Raw genomic sequence first — 17307 nt, forward strand, 5'->3', positions numbered from 1 at the left:
CGTGGGGTTGTTAACCAATGTCATAAAACAATATGTGTACTAACTGTTTAATGAGAAACTATTTGTTCTGTAAACCTTCATCTAAAGTACAATAAAAAAGAGAAAAATAAATCAAATTCACACACACAAAAAAGTGCACCATTTGATGGTTTTCAACATATTCACACAATTGTGCAATCATTACCACAATCAATTTTAGAACATTTTCATCACCCCAAGAAGAAACCCTGTATCCTTTAGCTATGACCCTGCAAGCTTCCATCTCCCCAGATTTAGACAGCCATTAATTAACTTTCTGTCTCTATTTGCTTATTCTGACCATTTCATATAAATTGAATCATATATGGTCATTTGAGACTGGCTTCCTTCACTTAGCATAATATTTTCAAGGTTCATCTGTGTGTAGCTTGTATCAGTATTTCATTATTTTTTATGGCCAGATAATATGCCATTGTATAGAATTTTACTTATCCACCTTTTGTTTGTCCATTCATCAACTGACGAACACTTGGGTTTGTGATGTTAAATTTTATGTGTCAACTTATGGTGCCCAGCTGTTTGGTCAAACACTAGTCTAGATGTTGTTATGAAGTATTTACATGTGATTTAATCAGTTGGCTTTAAATAACGCAGACTACCCTCCTTAATATGGTGGACCTCTTCCAATCAGTTGAAGGCCTTAAGAGCTAAAAAGGAGTTTTATCTAGGGAGTATTATGCCTCCAGATTATAAATAGACATCTTGCCAGAACTACTCATCTCTTCCTGTCACCTGACCTACAGATTTTGGGACACAAAACTGCAGGAATCTCTTCCCCATCACCTGACCTACAGATTTTGTAAATCTATCATTTTACTGGTTCTGTTTCTCTAGAGAACCCTGATTCAGACACTTTGGGAGTGGTTCTAGAGGAACAGAATCTTAAGGATGAGTTTTCTTCATTGGTTTTGGGGTTTATGGAATAGCTTCTCAAATCTGTTTAGATTTAAAGGCACTAATGACTCATTTCCAGTAATAAAGAGGGCACTGAGGTTTCTTGCTGTGATACGGCAATAAAGATATGCAATATATCACCATTGGACACTCCTAATCAAATACTTATGAGAGACAAGGTTCTGGGTGATCAAGCATTTGTACCTTAAAACATTTTTGTCTGACGAGTATAATGACACTGCCTGGTTGCTCCTAATTTCGCTAAACAAAGTGGAGAAAGAAAAGTATGAGCTCAGGGCTTCAAATTCCTAGCTCAAAGCACTGCATACTTGTGCCCTGAAAGAAAACCTTATCTCCTGTAGCCACAGAGTTGAGATTGCTGAAAACCAAGCCCAGTCTCATAAATTAGAACATAAATTGAATTCCCAGTCTTGCAATGTGTCTCATGTTAAAGTGAGGGCATTGATTGGCTGAAGGTTCCAATTTCTCCACATCCTAGCCAACACTTGTTGTTTTCTGGGGTTTTTTGTTGGTTTCTTTTTTTTTTTTTTTTTTTGGTCTTTTTATAACAGCCATTCTAGTGGGTGATAAGTGGTATCTTACTGTGGTTTTGATTTGCATTTGCCTAATAACTAATGTAGTTGAGCATCTTTTCATGTGCTTATTGGTCATTTGTATATCTTCTTTAGAGAAATGCTTAATTCAAGTCCTTTGCCCATGCACTTCTTTTGTTAAATTTATTCCTAATTTTTTTATTCTTTTTGATGCTATTATAAATGAAATTATTTTCTTAATTTCATTGCTACTGTATAAAAATATAATTGATTTTTGCATATTAATCCCGTATCCTTCAACCTTGCTGAACTCATTCATTAGTTCTAATAGTTGTTTTCTGTTTGGTTGGCTGGTTGGTTTTTGTTTTTTGGGTTTTTTGTTTGTTTGTTGTGAGTTCCTTATGATTCTCTATATACAAGATCATATCATCTGCAAATAGAGATAGTTTTACTTCTCAAGTCTGAATGCTGTTTATTTCATCTTCTTGCCTACTTATCCTGGCTAGAATCCCAGTATAATGTTGAACAGAAGTGTTAAGAGTGGACATCATTGTCTTATTCCTGATCTTAGGGGAAAATCTCTGTGACTTATGACCTTTACGTTTTTTGCTCATATTACATGTACGCTACGGGTTGAGTCAACGGCAGCTAAGAACAACAAAAACTGGTTGACTGCAGGTCAGCTGCAGCTCTGCTTGGTTCTTCTTACCTGTGTTCCATGTGTCTTCTCATTCTAGGATGCAGCCTGAGGTAGCATCTCTTACCTGGGCTGTACTATTCCCTTGGCAGAGGGTAAAAACAAGAGGCCAAGCCAAATTACATAATCACATTAAACCTCTAATTGGATGTGGCATATGTCATACCTGCTCATACTTTTTTGACCAAAGCATGTCAGCTGAGCCTGAAACCAATGAGGTGAGGACCTATAGTCCTCCTACTGGAGGCATGGCAAGTCACCTGGCAATGGGCAGGGATATATAATCCTCTTACAGGAAAGATGGGGAGTAAATAACTGAACAAGAATATCATCTACCATATTAACTCTATATCTAATTTCCTAGAAAATGGTTGACTACGCAACAAGTTCAATGAATGATCTTGGCACAAAAACACAATGAGACCAGGTAATTTTTGTGATAAGACCACTCTTTAGAAATTGTCCAAGGTCACAGAACACCATGTAGGAAAACTTATCCAAAACTCAGAAATAAGGCACAAAGATAATTGTATGACTTGTTGAATTTCATGGTGGCACATTTTTTAATCAACTTGACTGAGAGTCACCTGGCTTTCTTGAGGTTTGTAACTTTAACTATCCACAACTGATTAGGGCCCAGAAAAGTCTAGTTTTATAAAGTTAAAGGTTAACTTGCAGAAAACTGCTAAGATGTGATTTTTTGGGGGGGGCGGTTAAGGGGAGTTGCTTTGTTCAGCAGATAATCCCAAAAGTTTCAGTTTATTGCCCTATAAAGCATTAATCAATTTTGAATCTAACTTAGCAATCATATTTTGGCATTCTTTTCCCAACTGACTATATAAATCTCTATTTTCCAAACGCTCTTGAACAAGCATTCTTGTCCTTCTGCTTCTTCTTTCATTAACTGGTGGAATAAAACTTTGACATGTGCTAACAAATGACTTTGAGACGTATGCTTCTATAGACATCACCTACTACAAGCAGTTTTTCCTGAGCCCCTCTCCCTCCCACACATCCTCTCACAGTACCCTGTACTTTCTTTGTCGAAGCACTATTCACACTGCCTACGAACGGCTGTTCAAACTCATCCAGAGGCTCTTTGGAAGACAGGCCGGCAATCTGCTTCAAAAAGGTCATGGCCTTGAAAACCATATGAAGCAGTTCTACTCTGCACACATGGGGTCACCATGAGTCAGAATGGACTCAACGGCAACTAACAACAAACAACCACAAGGAATTGCTTATCGATTTATCTCCTTCCCTTACCAGACTCTGAGAACCTTGGCAGGGATCAAGCCTTTACATAATTGTGAATCCCCAAGACCTAGTGCAATGTCTCCCACATTGTACATGATCAATCAATGTTTGTAGAGTGAATGACTGCTCTGTCATTGTTGCAAGCTGGTAACAAATAACTAAGGAATAAATAGAGCAAGACAACTTGGCCTCTAGAATGCAAAAGAAATGATCACAATAGAAATAATAGCCAAGGAAAAAAATTAAAGAAAAAAAATATATGGTATAGGTGGTCTTCACTTTCAGGAATGCCAATAAATGAAATTCAAATTTAGAACACAAGAATACACATTCATTTTTCAAGTTTATAAAACTTCTTTATTTCATGAAAGAATTCACTAGAGTTCCCTAAAACAGTAAGATCTCCTGTGTTTAAGTACCTCTTATTAACTACCTTACTGGGTAGTTGTAGAATCTGCTGACAAATCAAGATCAGAAATAAAAGTATGAGTCAGAAAAAGAGGAGAGAGATTGAAATTAGCATACATCTTTCCAGCAACATATTTATTGTGTAAAGTGAACCAGAAGTACCCAGGGTAGTGCAGAAGTTCTGCTTACAGGCTAATAACTCACTGACTTTGAGTTTCAGAAATGCCTTTGGATGAAAAAATCTGGAGGAGGGGAGAATAAATGCTGTTTATATGCTCCATTTTAGCACCCAGAAGAATCCTTGCCATCTTACTTCACTTTCTCCCTGCCCAGCCCCTCCCTCCCCTCTAAAACAGTTTTCTCCCATCCATCCTCAAATGAGGACATATTGTTAATAATGCTCATAGTTAACTAAGCTACATAAATAAAAATTTTAATAGAAACTCACTTACCACCTTAATTTTAGCATGTATCTCACTTAAGCCATTGAATCTGTTCTCCAAGTGTGGTGGATAAGTAGAATTTTTAATTGAACTATGGTTTTAAAATGTCCTAAGGAAGCTTTCTAACAAAACAGAAAACCAAATGACTTATTTCAGCGACTTTAATGCTTCACCACGGCAGAGAATGCATGTTGGACATATATTTGTTACTTTGAGAAAGAGTTTAGGCTCTATTTGGGCCAGTAATCAGAGTCAGAATTTCCCTGGACATATTACTCAGGGAGCATTGGAATGTGCCCTTATATTTCTAATAACTTCATCTTTCAACCCACTAGCTCTAAAATGACTGCATGAAAGCTCACTCTGTCTGATATCTTCTATTATCTACAATGTTCTTTCTTCAAACGTTAGCATATTCCTGATCCTGGAACATTAGACATCTATATTTTATGTCCCACCAACAGAACTGAACAAATAGCAACCTTGGAAGAACCTGTCATGTAAATTGCCAAGATGGGTGTTATTTTAAAGAGGAAAAAATGTATCTGAAAAAATTCAAACTCCGATATTAAAAAAAAGTTGTTCTGAACTAAAATCCTTCCCAAATCAATCACCACTACCACCAGAATAAAAGTAATCAGAAAAAGAATTTTCTTTTTTTTATTGTGCTTTAAGTAAAACTTTACATTTCAAGTTAGTCTCTCATACAAAAATATATACTCACATTGTTATGTGACCCTAGTTGCTCTCCCTATACTGTAACAGCACACTCCTCCTTTCCACCCTGGATTTCCCACGTCCATTCAACCAGCTCCTGTCCCTTTTTTGCCTTCTCATCTCCCCTCCAGACAGGAGCTGCTCATTTAGTCTCATGTATCTACTTAAGCTAAGAAGCACTCTCTTCACAAGGATCCTTTTTTGTCCCATAGTCCTGTCTAATCTTTGTCTGAAGAGTTGGCCTCAGGAATGGTTTCAGTTCTGAGTTAACAGAGTCCACGGCCATGTCTTCTGGGATCCCTCCAGTCTCAGTCAGACCATTAAGTCTGGTCTTTTTACTAGAATTTGAGTTCTGCACCCCACTTTTCTCCTGCTCCGTCAGGGACTCTCTGTTGTGTTCCCTGTCAGGGATGTCATTGGTGGTAGCTGGGCACCATCTAGTTCTTCTGGTCTCAGGCTGATGGAATCTCTGGTTTATGTGGCCCTTTCTGTCTCTTGAGCTAATATTTTCCTTGTGTCTTTGGTGTCCTTCATTCTCCTTTGCTACAGGTGGGTTGGGACAAATTGATGTATCAGAAAAAGAATTTTCTTTAGCTAACTCATCTTCTGTCAAAAAAAAATTATACCAACCTTAAGAAGAAAAATCTTCTCCATTTGTCCAGAGTTATAGAAATGGGAATGGCACCTGTTATGATATGGAGACCAACATGGCCATCCATGTTTAGCCACGTAGACTAATGACCAGCAAAGGACATCACAGTTGATAAAGTAGAGGGTCAGCAAAAATGAGGGAAACCCTCAGTGAGATGGATTGACACAATAGCCAATACAATAGACTCAAACATACCAATGATCATGAAGATGGTGCAAGACCAGGCCACATTTCGTTCTGTTTTACATAAGGTCTCTATGAGTCTGAGCTGACTCAATGGCACCTAAAAACAATAACAACCCAAGCTCCCTGGTGGAGAAAGCATGTCTGAATTACTCTACCAGTCATCTCCAATTTATCAATGGGTTGTGTTCCAAAATTTATTTATAAGTCAACTGAAAGAATATATTTTCCCATAAGAACAAAGGATGGTTAGGGTCTCAGACCAGCTCACAAAAGCCTATAAGTTGTAAATCAACCTTAACCATGGTACTACTGGTACTAGTCTGTATTCTGGGTCCTGAGAGCAATAGGCTGCAGCACAAAAGAGAAAGCGTCTCCCTCTCTCTTCCATTTGCAGAGCAATTCAGAGAAAAATTTCACGAACGCCAAGCTTAAGTGTGACACCCCCTGTTCGCCTAATCCTCCTCCCTCAATGCTTTTAACCTCTCCTGAACTCCTAAAGCTAACACAAGGCCTAGTTTCTGATATGTATTGAGGGAGGTGACAGCAGGTATTGGGGACTCTGCTATCATGACATATATGAAGCATGGACACCAACCCTAGACAAACTGGGATACAGAGAAAAGTCCTATTACCAAAACATGAGCCCAGGGTTGGAGCAGGACCAGCAGCAAAGCTAATACTGAGCTGTTGAAACACTTGTCTAGTACTTTTCAAACTTCTCCAGCCCAAAATAAATACAATACAGACAGAATTGGGCCCAGAGCCTAAGTTTAGAGTTCAGTTTAGAGCAGGTTAATGGTCCAGGTCCAATTAAAAGGTGGAGGTTGTCAAATTGGATTAAAAAGCAAGAAATCCATTTTTAAGATAAAGGAAAACGATGGAATAAAATATACCAAGCAAAAACCATCAAAAGAAAGCTGAAGAGGCTATATTAATATCAGACAAAGTAAACTTTAGAACAAGTGACATTGCCAGTAATAAAGAACATTTCATACTGATAAAGGAGCCAATTCACCAAGAGTACATAATCCTAAATGTGTATGCACTTAATAACAAAGTTTCAAAATACATGAAGCAAAAAAACAAAAGACAAATCCACAATTATAGTTGGAGATTTCAATACTCTTAGTAATTGACAGAACAAGCAGGCAGAAAATCAGCAAGACTACAGAAGACGTGAAACACCACCAACCAACTTGACCTAATAGGTATTTATAGAATACCACACCAAACAAGAACAGAAAATACATTCTTTCCAAGTATACATGGAATATTCACCATGGTAGACCAAATCCTGGACCATAAATAACTCTCAGTATATTTAAGAGGATTTAAATAATTCAAAATATGTTCTTTGACCACAATGGAATTAAAGCAGATATCAACAGCAGAAGGATATCTGAAAATTCTACAAATATTCAGAAATTAAACACACTTCTACATAACACGTGGGTCAAAGGAAAAAAATCACAAGGCAAGTTAGAAAATACTTTGAGCTGAATGAAAATTAAAATGCCACATGTCAAAATTTGTGGGATGCAGCTAAAACCATGGTTAGAGGGAAATTAATAGCATGAAATTATTAAATATTTAAACTAATTCCCAGTCACCAGCATCAGTATATTATGCAAGGATAAACAAGGAATGGAGGCCAAAACCTAGCCTCAAATACAACTCTAGTCATAGAAAAGTGAACCACTGCAGATAAAAGTTAAAGAAGGCGTATGTGATATTAAAAGTAGCTCTGAACTAACTCCAAATTGCTTATCATGGTAGTAGGTGTCTGCTCACAATAAATCTAGACTAACAAAAGGTTAGGTCCAGGAAGGTCAGTGGGGCTAGGCAGGAGAAGGCAGGGAGTCAGCATCAACAAGAGCAGCATGCACTAGCAGAATTGATGAACTCTGATTCCAGGACAGAGGCTGTTGCTTTTGCTTTAAAAATATTCCTTGTTGGGCATGGGTTGTACTGAGGCCTACTGAACTTATCACCTGCAGAAATAAGAAGCCTCTAGGTAGGTTCTGTTCCTGATTGAAGGATAGAGATGCTGGGATTGCTGGCTGGTTAAACTGAGTAATCCATTCCGAAATGCCATCCCTATATTAGAATCACCTGAAGAACTGTTTAAAAAAACAGAATATCTGATTCAATATGTTTTAGGTGAGGACCTAGTTTCCCCAATAATTCTGATTTTGATGATTCCTAGTTTGGAAACTTGTTAGGTTATGTTGTTAGGTGCCATCTAGTGGGTTCCGATTCACAGCAACCCTATGTACGACAGAACAAAACACTGCTCTGTCCTGCGCCATCCTCACGATCATTGTTAGACTGAGCCCATTGTTGCAGCCACTGTGTCAGTCCATCTCGTTGAGGGTCTTCCTCTTTTTCGCTGACCCTCTACTTAATCTATCATGATGTCCCTCTCCAGGGACTGATCCCTCTTAATAACATGTCCAAAGTGTGTGAGATGAAGTCTTGCCATCCTTGCTTCTAATGAGCATGCTGGTTGTACATCTTCCAAGACAGATTTGTTTGTTCTTAGGGCAGTCCATGATATATTCAATATTCTTCGCCAACACCATAATTCAAAGGCATCGATTCTTCTTTGGTCTTCCTTATTCATTGTCCAGTTTTCGTATGCATATGAGATGATTGAAAATACCATGGCTTGGGTCAGGCACACCTTTGTCCTTAAAGTGACAACTTTGTTTTTTTTAACACTTTAAAGAGATCTTTTGCAGCAGATTTGCCCAATGCAATGCGTCGTTTGATTTCTTGACTGCTGCTTCCATGGGCGTTGATTGTGGATACAAGTAAAATAAAATCCTTTACAGCTTCAATATTTTCTCCGTTTATCATGATGTTGGGAGGATTTTTGTTTTCTTTATGTTGAGGTGTAATCCATACTTAAGCTTAATTGCTACCAGTTATTAAGTACTCGCCATGTACTAGGTTCTATTTTAGGTGATTTACATGTACTGTTAGCCCCTGGGTGGTGCAAATGGTTCAGCGCTGGACTAATAACCAAAAGATTGGCAGTTCAAACCCACCCAGAGGTGCCTCAGAAGTAAGGCCTGGCAATCTGCTTCCCCATGGAGTGCAGTTCTACTCTACACACACGGGGTCACTATGGGTTGGAATTAACACCATGGCAACTAACAACAACATGTACTGTTACATTTAATTCATTAGGAAAAGGTCATTATGAAGACTAGATGAGAAAGTCTAAGTAGCTTAGTGGAGCTCATCCCCAAAGGAATTGAAATGGACAAGCAAAGTCATCTTCACATAGAGGCAACAACTTTTCAATTAACTGTAAAGATATGGAAAATGCGATTAACACAAAATGGTCATGACAGGCTTAATCATGAAGACAGACTAATAAAGAGAAAAACCTTGGGGCAGCATGGAATAGTATCCAGAGAGATAGGAAGCCTTTGTCTCCTAAAACTGATCCAATCCTGGGCTAGTATAACATCAGATAGGTTGGCTTCAAGGACTCTGCACTGTACAAGAATGGGTCTGAATTCCAAGTTCAACACTCTCCCTGCTCCAGTGCCAAATTAGAGTTAGAACAGACCCCAAAAGATCCACATCCTCTAGGTTAGGGTAGAAAGAGATTGACTTTCTGAAAGTCCAAATCCTTCCTGAAGCCTTCCCAGATGAACCTATTGAGAATAAGACTTCCCAAACGACACCTAGTCTGAGCTAATGATTACCCTAAGTATTCTCCATCATCTTAAAGTGTAACTGTTATGGATTGAATTGCGTCCCCCAAAAATGTGTGTCAAAGTGGCCAGGCCATGATTCCCAGTATTGTGATTGTCCACCATTTTGTCATCTGATGTGATCTTCCTATGTGTTGTAAATCCATACTGAAGGCTGTAGTCCTTGTTCTTCATCAGTAGTGCTTCAAGTCCTATTCACTTTCAGCAAGCAAGGTTGTGTCATCTGCATAACGCAGGTTGTTAATGAGTCTTCCTCCAACCTTGATGCACCGTTCTTCTTCATATAGTCCAGCTTCTCGGATTATTTGCTCAGCATACAGATTGAATCTAAGTATGGTGAAAGGATACAACCCTGACACACACCTTTCCTGACTTGAAACCATGCAATATTCCCTTGTTCTGTCCAAATGACTGTCTCTTGGTCTATGTACAGGTTCCTCATGAGCACAAATAAGTGTTCTGTAATTCCCATTCTTTGAAATGTTATCCTTAATTTGTTATGATCCACACAGTCAAATGCCTTTGCATAGTCAATGAAACATGAAACACATCTTTCTGGTATTCTCTGCTTTCAGCCAGGATCCATTTGACATCAGCAATGATATCCCTTGTTCCACATCCTCTTCTGAATCCAGCCGTAATTTCTGGTCGTCCCCTGTTGATGTACTGCTGCAACTGCTTTTAATGATCTTTAAAAAATTGTACTTGCGTGTGATATTAATGATATTGTTCAATAATTTCCACATTCTGTTGGATCACCTTTCTTTGGAATAGGAATAAATATGGATCTCTTCCAGTCGGTTGGCCAGGTAGCTGTCTTCCAAATTTCTTGGCATAGATGAGTGAGCACCTCCAGCGCTGCATCCGTTTGCTGAAACATCTCAGTTGGTATTCCATCAATCGCCGGAGCCTTGTTTTTCACCAATTCCTTCAGTGCAGCTTGGACTTCTTCCTTTAGTACCATTGGTTCTTGATCATATGCTACTTCCTGAAATGGATGAACGCCAACCAATTCTTTTTGGTACAGTGACTCTGTGTATTCCTTCCATCTACTTTTGATGCTTCCTGTGTCATTCAGTATTTTGCCCATAGAATCCTTCAGTATTGCAACTCTGGGCTTGAATTTTTTCTTCAGTTCATTCAGCTTCAGAAATGTCGAGTGTATTCTTCCTTTTTGGTTTTCTAACTTCAGGTCTTTGCATGTCATTATACTTTACTTTGCCTTCTTGGGCTGCCCTTTGAAATCTTCTGTTCAGCTTTTACTTCATCATTTCTCCCTTTTGCTTTAGCTATTCTACATTCAAGAGCAAGTTTCAGAGTCTCTTCTGACATCCACTTTGGTCTTTTTTTCTTTCCCCTGTCTTTTTAATGACGACTTGCTTTCTTTAGGACCCTGGCGGTGCAGTGGTTAAGCATTTGGCTGCTAACCAAAAGGTCGACAGTTCGAATCCACCAGCTTCTCCTTGGAAACCCTACACAGCAATTCTACTCTGTCCTATAGGGTTGCTATGAGTCGGAATCAACTTGATGGCAACAGGTTTGCTCTCTTCATGTATGATGTCCTTGATGTCATTCCATAACTTGTCTGGTCTTTGGTCATTAGTGTTTGTCTTAGTCATCTAGTGCTGCTATAACAGAAATATCACAAGTGGATGGCTTTAACAAAGAGAAACTTATTTTCTCACAGTCTGATAGGCTAGAAGTCCAAGTTCAGGGCATCAGCTCCAGGGGAAGGCTTTCTCTCTCTGTCGGCTCTGGAGGAAGTTTCTTCTCATCAGTCTTCCCCTGGGCTAAGTTTCTCTGCGCAGGAACCCTGGGTCCAAAGGACGCGCTCTGCTCCTGGCACTGCTTTCTTGGTGGTATGAGGTCCCCAACTCCGCTCGCTTCCCTTTCACCTCTTGTAAGATAAAAGTTGGTGCAGGTCACACCCCATGGAAACTCCCTTTACATTGGATCAGGGATCTGACCTGAGTAAGGATGTTATGTCCCACCATAATCCTCTTCAACATAATCCAATCTTGCCTCATTAACCACAGGCAGAGATTAGGATTTACAACATATAGGAAAATTATATCAACCACAAAATGGAGGACAACCACACAATACTGGGAATCTGGGTCTAACCAAGTTGACACATATTTTTTGGGGGCACAATGCAATCCATGACAGTGTTCAATGCATCAAATCTATTCTTGAGATGGTCTCTAAATTCAGGTGGGATATACTCAAGGTCATACTTTGGCTCTCGTGGACGTGTTCTAATTTTCTTCAGTTTCAGCTTGAACTTGCATATGAGCAATTGATGGTCTGTTCCACAGTCGGTCCTTGGCCTTGTTCTGACTGATGATATAAAGCTTTTCCATCGTCTCTTTCCACAGATGTAGTCGATTTGATTCCTGTGTATTCCATCTGGTAAGGTTCACCTTTATAGTCACCATTTATGTGGTTGAAAAAAGATATTTGCAATGAAGAAGTTGTTGGTCTTGCAAAATTCTATCATGTGATCTCCAGCATCGTTTCTACCACCAAGGCCATATTTTCCAACTACCAATCCTTCTTGTTTCCAACTTTCACATTCCAATCACCAGTTAATCATCAATGCACCTTTATTGCATGTTTGATCAATTTCAGCTGCAGAAGTTGGTAAAAATCTTCAATATCTTCATCTTTGGCCTTAGTGGTTGGTGCGTAAATTTGAATAACAGTCCTATTAACTTGTCTTCCTTGTAGGAGTATGGATATAATCCTATCACTGACAGCATTGTACTTCAGGATAGATCGTGAAATGTTCTTTTTGATGATGAATACAATGCCGTTCCTCTTCAATTTGTCATTCCTGCCATAGTAGACCATATGACTGCCCAATTCAAATGGCCAATACCAATCCATTTCAGCTTAATAGTACCTAGAATATCGGTGTTTATGCATTCCATTTCATTTTTGACTTCCAGTTTTCCTAGATTCATACTTCATACATTCCACTTTCTGATTATTAATGGATGTTTGCAGCGTTTCTTCTCATTTTGAGTCGTGCTACATTGGGAAATGAAGGTACTGAAAGCTTGACTCCATCCACGTCATTAAGGTCGACTCTACTTTGAGGAAACAGTACTTCCCCAGTCATATGTGAGTGCCTTCCAACTTGAGGGGCTCATCTTCTGGCACTATATCAGACAATGTTCTGCAACTATTCATAAGGTTTTCGCTAATTGTTTTCAGAAGTACACTACCAGGTCCTTCTTCCTAGTCTGTCTTAGTCTGGAAGCTCAGCTGAAACCTGTCCACCATGGGTGACCCTGCTGGTATTTGAATGCTGGTAGCATAGCGTCCAGCATCACAGCAACACGCAAGCCCCCACGGTACGACAAACTGACAGATGCATGGGGGTCCATTACATACTTCATAAAATTAGGATCATAAAGGCCTTGAATATAGTACAATATCATTCACAGATACCTAGCTGTCATCTGACAAAATCAGGGGTCAGACTAAGCTAGAGGATAGGTACCAGGTCATTTTCTATTTCTGCTTTGCAATGATGTATTTCTCAGGTTTATGTGCCCTGTGCCTAATCAGAATCTTCTTTCCTTGTTATATTAACCACCTTCATTTAGCAACACATCAAAGAAATTAAGCTTTTTCAACCTGACTCATGTAGAAGGCTGTTACAGCTTAAAACAGGATCTAAAAATCAGGACAGAAAAGCAATTATTTGTACATTAAAGTATATCCTCTCAGGTCATTCAACTTCCTTCAGTCACTACTTCCAATATCCCGTCTCTTGATATTAATTAGCATGTCTATTTATGTCTATAAGTATAGCACAATCTGTATTCAATTAGCATGAATTAGCATCTTTTAGCAGCTCCTCTTATTCTCAGTTCTAGACTCAATAGAATCTCTTTGGCCCTGACATGTAGTGTCTCTAGAAATGTTACTTCAGTTTTAAAAACTGAACATTTATAGCTTTTAACAATGGATTATCTAATAGAATAACAAAAACACAAAGAGCAAAAGACAAAATAAATAAATGGGACCTCATAAAATTTAAAAAAACTTTTGTTCATCAAAAGACTTTACAAAAAAAGTAAAAAGACAAGTACTGACTGGGAGAATATCTTTGGAAACCATATATTCGACAAGAATCTAATATCCAAAATACATATAAAACTTTGCCAACTTAAAAACAAAAAATAACCCAGTCATAAAATGGGAAAAGGAGTTGAATAGACATTTCACCAAAGAGGACATTCAAATGGCCACCAAACACATGAAAATATGCTCAGTATCATCAGCCACCAAAGAGATGCAAATCAAAATCACAAGGAGATACTATTTCATTTCCACTAGGATGGCGAAGATAAAAACAAACAAAAACAGAAAATAACAATGTTGTCGAGGATGTGGGTAAATTGGAATACTTATCCATTGCTGGTGGGAATGCAAAATGGTTCAGCCACTGTGGAAAACAGTATGGTGTTTTCTCAAAAAATTAAAAATAGAACCACCATATGACCCAGCAATTTCACTCCTAGGTATATACCCAAAAGACTTGAAAGCAGAGACTCAAACAGACTTGTATACCAATGTTCACTGTAGCACTATTCACAATAAGCAAAAGGTGGAAACAACCTAAATGCCCATCCACAGATGAATGGATAAGCAAAATGTGGTACATACATACAATGGAATACTACTCAGCCAGTAGGAGAAATGAAGTCTTGATACATGCTACAATATGAATGGAACTTGAAGACGTTATGCTGAGTGAAATAAGTCAACCGCTGAAGGGCAAATATTGTATAACTTCACTTATAGAAAAAGACAAGGCAGATGTAGTCGTTATCAGGAGTGGGAGGGAGGAGGAAAGGGGGGCTAGTGGTGATGGAAATAATCACATTGATTAAGGGCAGAGTTGCACAGCCAATATCGGATTGCTGTCAATAAGTTGTAAAAAGTGAATTGGCAAAGAAAAAAAATAAAACATTTAAGCCATGCTTCTGATAAGTGATGAGATAGAATATAAAGCAGCTGTAATGAGCTTCACTCTAAGAGGCAGTCCTGGACATCAGTACATCAGTACCCACTAAAATGGGGTGGGGAGGATCAAAGGCTGAACACAACTTTTAAACTGAGTTCTTGTTCATGTTACTTGTCTCATGGGAACATGCTTATAAAGAGGAAGGCTATCACAAAGCCCAGTTTAAGAACCCTGCTCCAAATATTCAAAAATGTTTTCTTGGACTGAACCCAATCATCGGAGACCTGGCTGCCTGGACCACGTTTTGGTGTCATTGTAGAAATACTCCTACTGGAATGAACTGAGGTATTGGTCATCAGCTAACATTCAGGGCCAATACAAGATACATCCCCATTTTTTTATTTACAGAGAAGACATGGCTTCTTCTTTATGATAAGCCAAAGGGGAAGTTTCTTTCAGGCCTCAGTGTCAAGAAATGTAATTCTCCACCAGCACTGGCTTTTTATTTAATGGACACTGCAATTCATGTAACTGACCACATTACTTTCTCTACGTGGCCTCCCAGGTATCTCAGAGTCAAATCATGGCCCAAGTACACACAACTTTTTAGGGTATTAACCTCACTTGGGATATTAATCTTATCCAGAAACCAAATTTTCTCTTTTAAAAAAAAGTCTTGTGTTGCATGTTTTTTCATAAATCCTTTTGAAACATGGTGGGGTAAACATAAAACAATTACATAATTATTGGAAAAAATAAGACTACGAGGATTTCCACCCATACTTAGCTAAAAAAAGTGCTTCCCTGAAATAGAAAAAGGCCCTCTATGATGGACCAGTGACTTTTCCAACAATAAGCTGCAAATCACTTGTAGTTCATTTGCAAAGGCAAGGCAAGCTGCTCTAACTTTTGCCCCTACTATTTAATCCAAGGAGTCCCTGGTTGGTGCAACTGAGAAAGTACTAAAATACTAACCAAAACGTTGGCAGTTTGAACCCACCCAGAGGTGCCTTGGAAGACAGGCCTTGTGATCTGCTTCCAAAAGGTCCCATCCTTGAAAACCGTATGGAGCACAGTTCTACTCTGCAACACACAGGGTCACCATGAGTTGGAATCGACTTGATGGCAGCTGGTAAGTAGGTTTAATCCAAAGTAGATGGATAGACAACTCTATCTCCCAACTTTTCACCAGTTCCACATAGACAGGTTCAGGGTTATGTAGGTTTTGACTGCTTTGGAACAAGACCCAGAAAAAGGTTGCTACCTTAGATCTATTGAGCTATATTAAATGTGCTCTACCTTTTTGATAATCGAGTGAAAGCTAAAGACCCAGAAAAATGCACATATCACAACTTGCATTCAATTTCTGGGTGTCCATAAATACTCTCCAAACCCATTTATGAGCACAAAGTTAAGAACTTCTTTCTAGAAAATGGACAAGCCTAAAGAACAGTCAGTAGAACTCAGAGCCTAAGTCCTGAGAAAGAAAATTCTGCATATTACATGATATTCATGTAAAAGGTTCAAAGATGAGCTGTGGATCAGGGATATCTCTTGCTCACATTACTCAGCAATAACATGTTCATAATGTGACATCTGCCTCAAAATATCCTGCTTTATTCCTCTTCATTCCCTGATTACATATAAAGCAGTAAGACCTGCCTCAGCCTCTCTACTTATCCTGGTCTATTTTTCCTCAGAGCTCCTCTCATCACTTAAGATTATATAATTGTTGTCTACCTCCACTAAGTAGAATCAAAGTTCCATGACAGCAGGGATTTGGTTTTGTTCATGGCTGTACCTCTGGTGCTGAGGTGTACAAATACTTTTATTTTTTGAATGAATCTTCTCTAGGACTCTCTACTTTCTATAACAAAGTTTGGCAAACTACAATCTCACGCCAAATCCCACCTACTACCTGTTTTTGTAAATAAAGTTTTACTGGAACTCAGTCAGGGCCATTTATTTACGTATTGTCTACGGCTGCTTTCATGCTACCAGGGCAGAGCTGAGACCATATGGCCCACAAAGCCTCATATATTAACTAACTGGCTGTCTTAGTCATCTAGTGCTGCTCTAACAGAAATACCACAAGTTTTAACAAAGAGAAATTTATCCTCTCACAGTCCAGTAGGCTAGAAGTCCAAATTCAGGGCATCATTTCCAGGGGAAGGATTTCTTTCTCTGTCGGCTCTGGAGGAAGTTTCTTCTCATCAGTCTTCCCCTGGACTAGTAGCATCTCTGCGCAGGAACCTCGGGTCCAAAGGGCATGCTCTGCTCCCAGTGCTTCTTTCTTGGCGGTATGAGGTCCCCAACTCTCTGCTTGCTTCTCTTTCCTTTTATCTCGAGTGATAAAAGGTGGTACAGGCCACAAACCAGGGAAACTCCCTTTACATTGGATCAGGGATGTGACCTGGCTAAGGGTGGTGTACAATCCCACCCTAATCCTCTTTAACATAAAATTACAATCACAAAATGGAGGCCAACCACACAATTCTGGGAATCATGGCCCAGCCAAATTGATAATTTTTGAAAGGACATAATTCAAACCATGACATTCCACCCTTTGGCCCCCAAAAAATCACATCCTTGCAACATGGAAAACATATTCACCCCATTATATCACAGCAAAAGTCTGAACTCCAAGTCCAAAATCCAAAAATTCCTCTTCATCTGTGAAATCTAGAATACAAGTTATCTGCTTCCAAAGGTACAATGGCAGAACAGGCACAAGCTAGACATTTCCATTAC

Source organism: Trichechus manatus, unplaced genomic scaffold, assembly GCF_000243295.1.
Source record: "Trichechus manatus latirostris isolate Lorelei unplaced genomic scaffold, TriManLat1.0 scaffold00066, whole genome shotgun sequence".
Taxonomy (NCBI): Eukaryota; Metazoa; Chordata; class Mammalia; order Sirenia; family Trichechidae; genus Trichechus; species Trichechus manatus.